This window comes from Lactuca serriola, chromosome 3, assembly GCF_051521515.1.
Source record: "Lactuca serriola cultivar US96UC23 chromosome 3, Lser_US96UC23_V15, whole genome shotgun sequence".
Lineage (NCBI taxonomy): Eukaryota > Viridiplantae > Streptophyta > Magnoliopsida > Asterales > Asteraceae > Lactuca > Lactuca serriola.
The window spans coordinates 130,311,417-130,318,584 of NC_136410.1; the positions used below are offsets into that span (position 1 = coordinate 130,311,417).

The 7,168-nt window shown below is 36.9% G+C and overlaps 1 long non-coding RNA gene across 1 annotated transcript; it reads left to right on the forward strand.

Moving 5' to 3' along the window:
* Window positions 1-6,303: 6,303 nt before the first annotated feature.
* LOC145094665 (uncharacterized) lies at window positions 6,304-6,936 on the forward strand. The gene is made up of 3 exons (XR_013703472.1): window positions 6,304-6,391; window positions 6,473-6,617; window positions 6,854-6,936. It is a non-coding gene; the product is annotated as an uncharacterized LOC145094665 (long non-coding RNA).
* The last annotated feature ends 232 nt before the right edge of the window (window positions 6,937-7,168 follow it).

Sequence of the window (7,168 nt, forward strand, 5' to 3'; positions counted from 1 at the left end):
CATTTTGAAGAAAAGAGACTAAAAACGTTAAAGGAAGAAACTTTGGGAGTTAAAAGATTAGAGGACAAGAAAATCAGGGAAAAACGTTCTCATGACGTGAGATCTGGAAGACTCACGAGGTGAGTATTGTATTTTACAAGATAACCATCACAGGTGAAGGAATCTGTGTCGCATACGGATAATTACGTACTCACGACGTGAGAATTAGGATTCTCACGAGTTGAGTCCGACAGAATTGAAAACTATATATATCCTCGATCATTGCGAATTGGGGAGACTTTAGCTAGCTTAGAGGGGTTCCTGGAGACGAATTTCAGATAAGAAAATGATCTGGAAGTTGGTTCCAACACCATGGAAGAAAATCACTCATAAATAAAACTATATGATGCCTTATCTCGGTTTAAAGATTGTACGATATTATCATCTTACAATCACTCGTGATAAATTCCATTAAGTGATTCACATGAGTGTGGGTTTAATCCAGTACTCAAATCTTATTTCAAGAGTACTCATGAATGTTGCATCAAGCTATATGTCAGTTGGAAGTATCAGGCACGGAACAACCCACTTGATTCTCTTGCTCCAGCCAGAGGTGCTTCTGGTGATTCTAGTGGAGTTATGGATCGTGTAATTTCTCAGGTGAATTCTTACTTTCATTATATTTTTATAGGCATGGAACCCCTTTCTCCTGCCATCAACATGGGACTTTCAGTCAAATTATCTCAACAGTGAATGCTTATTTTGGTTTTGTGTTATCAGATGCTTGCAGAGATCGATGGCCTGAATGATTCATCCCATGTATGTTGCTACTGCTACATACTTCATAGTACCTGTTTTCTTCATCATGATTTATCAAATTTCTAATATTGTGACAACCGTCAATTTTCGGTCAAGTCAAAGTCAACTAAAGTCAACAAGTCAAACCAGTCAACTCAATTTGCCCGCAGGTACTAGAGTTTACGTTATGTAATTTCTAAACAACTCTATATTCTAATGAGAGATCATAAATCGAAAAGTGCGTACATCTAGATCTCCTCAACCTAAAACGGTGGTACGTGGAGAGCCAAACCGATAAAACAATGTTACATACTCATCGGGAGTATGCAGGATCCTTAAACAAGGCTTAACGGGGTTTATGGACCTTGCATTGCGAAGCCAGACACTCAAAAAGGTCACCAATGAAACCTCTCTCAATCATTTTCACTCCATCTCTTCTTATCACAAATCTCTCCCAAATCTCTCTAAGTATGTGAAATCTCTCTTTGTATGAGAAATCTCTCCAAGAATGTCAAATCTCTCCCAATATCTCTCTGTATGAGAAACCTCTCCAAGAATGTCAAATCTCTCCCAAATCTCTCTAAGTATGTGAAATCTCTCCCAAATCTCTCTTTATATGAGAAACCTCTCCAAGAATGTCAAATCTCTCCCAAATCTCTCTAAGTATGTGAAATCTCTCCCAAATCTCTCTTTGTATGAGAAATCTCTCCAAGAATGTCAAATCTCTCCCAAATATCTCTCTGTATGAGAAACCTCTCCAAGAATCTCAAATCTCTCCCAAATCTCTCTAAGTATGTGAAATCTCTCCCAAATCTCTCTTTGTATGAGAAACCTCTCCAAGAATGTCAAATCTCTCCCAAATCTCTCTAAGTATGTGAAATCTCTCCCAAATCTCTCTTTGTATGAGAAACCTCTCCAAGAATGTCAAATCTCTCCCAAATCTCTCTAAGTATGTGAAATCTCTCCCAAATCTCTCTTTGTATGAGAAATCTCTCCAAGAATGTCAAATCTCTCCCAAATATCTCTCTGTATGTGAAATCTCTCCAAGTATGTCAGATCTCTCCCAAATCTCTCTAAGTATGTGAAATCTCTCCCAAATCTCTCTTTGTATGAGAAACCTCTCCAAGAATGTCAAATCTCTCCCAAATCTCTCTAAGTATGTGCAATCTCTCCCAAATCTCTCTTTGTATGAGAAATCTCTCCAAGAATGTCAAATCTCTCCCAATATCTCTCTGCATGAGAAACCTCTCCAAGAATGTCAAATCTCACCCAAATCTCTCTAAGTATGTGAAATCTCTCCCAAATCTCTCTTTGTATGAGAAACCTCTCCAAGAATGTCAAATCTCTCCCAAATCTCTCTAAGTATGTGAAATCTCTCCCAAATCTATCTTTGTATGAGAAATCTCTCCAAGAATGTCAAATCTCTCCCAAATATCTCTCTGTATGAGAAACCTCTCAAAGAATGTCAAATCTCTCCCAAATCTCTCTAAGTATGTGAAATCTCTCCCAAATCTCTCTTTGTATGAGAAATCTCTCCAAGAATGTCAAATCTCTCCCAATATCTCTCTGTATGAGAAACCTCTCCAAGAATGTCAAATCTCACCCAAATCTCTCTAAGTATGTGAAATCTCTCCCAAATCTCTCTTTGTATGAGAAACCTCTCCAAGAATGTCAAATCTCTCCCAAATCTCTCTAAGTATGTGAAATCTCTCCCAAATCTCTCTTTGTATGAGAAATCTCTCCAAGAATGTCAAATCTCTCCCAAATATCTCTCTGTATGAGAAACCTCTCCTAGAATGTCAAATCTCTCCTAAATCTCTCTAAGTATGTGAAATCTCTTCCAAATCTCTATTTGTATGAGAAACCTCTCCAAGAATGTCAAATCTCTCCTAAATCTCTCTAAGTATGTGAAATCTCTCCCAAATCTCTCTTTGTATGAGAAACCTCTCCAAGAATGTCAAATCTCTGCCAAATCTCTCTAAGTATGTGAAATCTCTCCCAAATCTCTCTTTGTATGAGAAACCTCTCCAAGAATGTCAAATCTCTCCCAAATCTCTCTAAGTATGTGAAATCTCTCCCAAATCTCTCTTTGTATGAGAAATCTCTCCAAGAATGTGAAATCTCTCCCAAATATCTCTCTGTATGAGAAACCTCTCCAAGAATATCAAATCTCTCCCAAATCTCTCTAAGTATGTGAAATCTCTCCCAAATCTCTCTTTGTATGAGAAACCTCTCCAAGAATGTCAAATCTCTCCCAAATCTCTCTAAGTATGTGAAATCTCTCCCAAATCTCTCTTTGTATGAGAAACCTCTCCAAGAATGTCAAATCTCTCCCAAATCTCTCTAAGTATGTGAAATCTCTCCCAAATCTCTCTTTGTATGAGAAATCTCTCCAAGAATGTCAAATCTCTCCTAAATATCTCTCTGTATGTGAAATCTCTCCAAGTATGTCAATTCTCTCCCAAATCTCTCTAAGAATGTGAAATCTCTCCCACATATCTCTTTGTATGAGAAATCTCTCCAAGAATGTCAAATCTCTCTAAGAATGTGAAATCTCTCCCACATATCTCTTTGTATGAGAAATCTCTCCAAGAATGTCAAATCTCTCCCAAATCTCTCTGAGTATGTGGAATCTCTCTCAAATCTCTCTCGAAATCTCCCCCAACTTTCTATAATCACTCGGGGCATTCCGACCCTCGAATTTGGCGAAAACAGCCCAAAAACGGAAGTCTACGCGAAAAACGGACTTAAGGAACCGAAACCCCTCTTAGGAACCGAAACCCCTCTGAGCCGAAGGCTGCTGAACTGAACCCGAAAGGTCCTCTCGGGCCCGAACCTCGCATGCCTCAACCGAACCCGAACGTTCGGCACCTTTCGGATTTGACCTCTTCTCTTCTAATGGCTACCGAACCTTCTCTTCTGATGGCCTGCCGAACCCTCGCTTCTGACCTTCGGACCGAGCCCTCGGACTAAGCCTCGCCTTCGCCTTCTTCTTCTGGCTCGCATTCGCTTCCGGCTCGGCACCAGCCTGACCGAACCTCGGCCTAGGGACCGAACCTCGGCCTAGGACCGAGAGGTCTCGCTGGGAATATTTTTTCTCCCGGTTTTCGACTAAATTTGCATTTTTGGCCCGTTTTTAATTGTTTTAACACGAGATTTTCACCCAAAACTTTATTTTAACATATAAGGACCCTTAACTATTAATTAATCATGTTTTTAAGGATAAAACCTTATCCAAAAGAGAGTGGGTGAAGTACAAAGGTAGAGTGTTGACTTTACCTTATTTTATGACACAAGCAACCACTCCCATACCCACTCCATGTCACTATTCACCACCAGCCCATCCCTAGTCACTTCATAGGTCCTTTCTCACTATTTTCAACTATTCCCACGTTCTTAGGGCTGGAACATCCATCCTCTCTCCTCACACTTTAGTCATTCTCTCATTTTTACCAAGAATCACACTCCAAACTCTCTCATCTTTTTCTCTCTAATTCGAGAATTTCAAGGCATACTCCAAGACTCTTCTCCTACAACTAGTAAGTATCATCATCTTTCTTATGATTATTACACATCCTCCTACTCAAAATCAAAGATTGCTTACACAAACATCATCACATTCTTGTTAGATCTTCGAATCTTCAAGTGATTCTTCAAGTATTCTTAGGTTGAACACTTCTCTTCTTCAACACTTACCTACTGAAATCACTCAAGGTGAGTTCATACCCCTACATTTTTATGTTTTCTTAAGTTTTTAGGGGGGGAATACAAGTTAAAACACCAAGAACATAACTAAATTTTTCTAACAACTTTCATCAGAAAAGTTGGACTCCATTCATGGACTGTTTTGGACAACTTAAACATTTTTGTTTGAAAAACTGTTTTAGTTGTAAGTAGTTCCAGTTCTTAGCTTTAAAATGACTACTTGCACATCTCCATACGATTTTTCTACAATTTATGGTGATTTTTACAAAACTGCCTATCATTTCAAACACCAATCCGGACCAGTCTGTGATTATGGACTTTTTCACCCAAGTTGGAGGTCATTAAAAATCATGATAAAAATTATGAGTAAACTAGACACATTTTGGGAACCCTCAAAATTTACGGATTTAGTTTTCAACTTTGTATGATTTTTGTATGACTTTTCAAAAACAGTGTAGAAAGGTTGAAAATTTGTTAACAACTTATAACTTTCATAACACTTTGTATTATGTTGAGCAAAGTGTATAACGATAAGTTCCAAATATTGAATGTGTTTCCTTGTTAGTTTATCATCATAAACTGAATTATAGTCATTCATGATAAGATTATTCATTCATTTAGAACACGTATATTAAGCTATAATGAGCATAGTTTATGGATTCATAGCATTAAAGCATTCATAAAAGAATTCTTATACATTACAAACGTTTTGGATAAACTATAATAGGTATAGTTTATGTATCATTTACTTCTCAAACTTATTTACCAAAGGTTTTCAGTTTAGTTCACGTAAATCTGTTAATGAATAAATTTGTGAGTCATTCCCTTCGGGTTACTTCCAAAGTAACAAAGTCAAAAAGTCCTGTAAATTGTAACCAGAGTCTCTTGTAGGGAGAACGTGATAGTTGTGTATAGATCTATATTTGGTTTGACAAACCCACACCAGAGCTGCTTGCAACAGCTAGACCGGCAGGTCTGTGGTGACAAGTGTCATTTAACGGCGACGCCTGAAGAACGTTGTATTACGAGGCCGTCTATGTCAAGTATGGTTATGATAGCTCACATGTGGTATTAACAATCATAAGATTTACGGGTTCTAACTTTAAATTAGCGAGTTATGTCTATTTAGCTCACTGAAATTACTTTAAGTATAGAAAAATACTTATACGCCTTCATATCAAAAAGGGTTTTATGTCGATTTAAAATCACTTTTTACATCAACAATTACATACTTTATTGTATACTTTCGGTCTTGGTATTTAAGACTACACATCATTCATTACGGGATTTTTCTCACATCAGAAAGGGTTTTATGTCGATTTAAAATCACTTTTATATCTTTAAGTATGACAAATAGTTGTTCATTTTCGGTCCTGGTATTTAGGACTACATAACTTTTGTAAGGAAAATATTGGATTTTTCTTGGTATCATACATCTCTTTACAAAGATCGATTTTCAAACTCTTACTGTCAAAAGCTTATGAACTCACCAACCTTTGTGTTGACACTTTTCAAAACTACTTGTATTCTCAGGAATTCAGTGAAACAGGAAATCAACCACGTTTTGAGGATGAGACGATAAATCGTCGAACAGTTCATTTTGTATCATAATGTAATTGATTTGAATCATGTAAACATATACTTTGGTGTAACTTTTTCAATTATATTTATGATGGTTGTATTTACTTTGAGCACTATTATACTCGTTGTTGTGATACTCTACATGAAGTCCTCCACCCCCGGACGTTTCCGCCATCCTTGGTTTGGGGGTGTGACAAATATTTTCGGACTTATTCATAATTGGAGCAAGCAATAGACCATATCTTATAGATGCAACACTTTTAAGGCCTGGTCGTTTTGATAAGCTACTGTATGTTGGAGTCAATTCAGACCCATCTTATCGGGAGAGGTTGGTTGTTTGCTTGCTTATATTTCTTTTAAAGAATCTGAATCTCATAAAGATTTCCACACTTAATCGTAAAATTTTTAGGGTTCTAAAAGCACTGACCAGGAAATTTAAGTTGCATGAAGACGTGAATATATATGAAATAGCAAAGAAATGTCCCCCAAATTTTACTGGTGCAGACATGTATGCCTTGTGTGCAGATGCTTGGTTCCATGCTGCAAGGCGCAAGGTCAGATTTCTTACCTTATTCCCTTATTTATATCTAGACTTCGAACTTTCAACTGCTTTTTTCTACAATAAACAGCTAAGATAAATATGTAAAAGATTGATGTGTAAAAACATTAAACGAAATTCTTGTTAAGTCATATTGTCTATATTAAGTGAAAAAGAAACAATCATGTATAGCTGTCTAGATTAAGTGCGTAACCCATTAGTTAAAAAGAAAAACTGTCTTCTTAATTGTAGGTTTTAGACGCTGATGCAGACCCAACTTCCATGAAGGATGAAGTCGATTCTGTGGTTGTTGAATATGAAGATTTTGCGATGGTATGTTTATCAATGTCAAAAGATTTGGGTTGGGTTGACCCAACATAGCTTTTTTGTTTTCTAATGTCGTAAATAAGTAATGTATAATGTGAATACAAAAATCATCATTTTAAGTTAAAACCAATATTAGATTAGTAATCCTATTCTTTTGAATTTTGCAGGTGTTAGTAGAGCTCTCTCCCTCACTTTCTTTAGCTGAGGTCATAAAATATGAGTTACTCAGAGATCAATTTC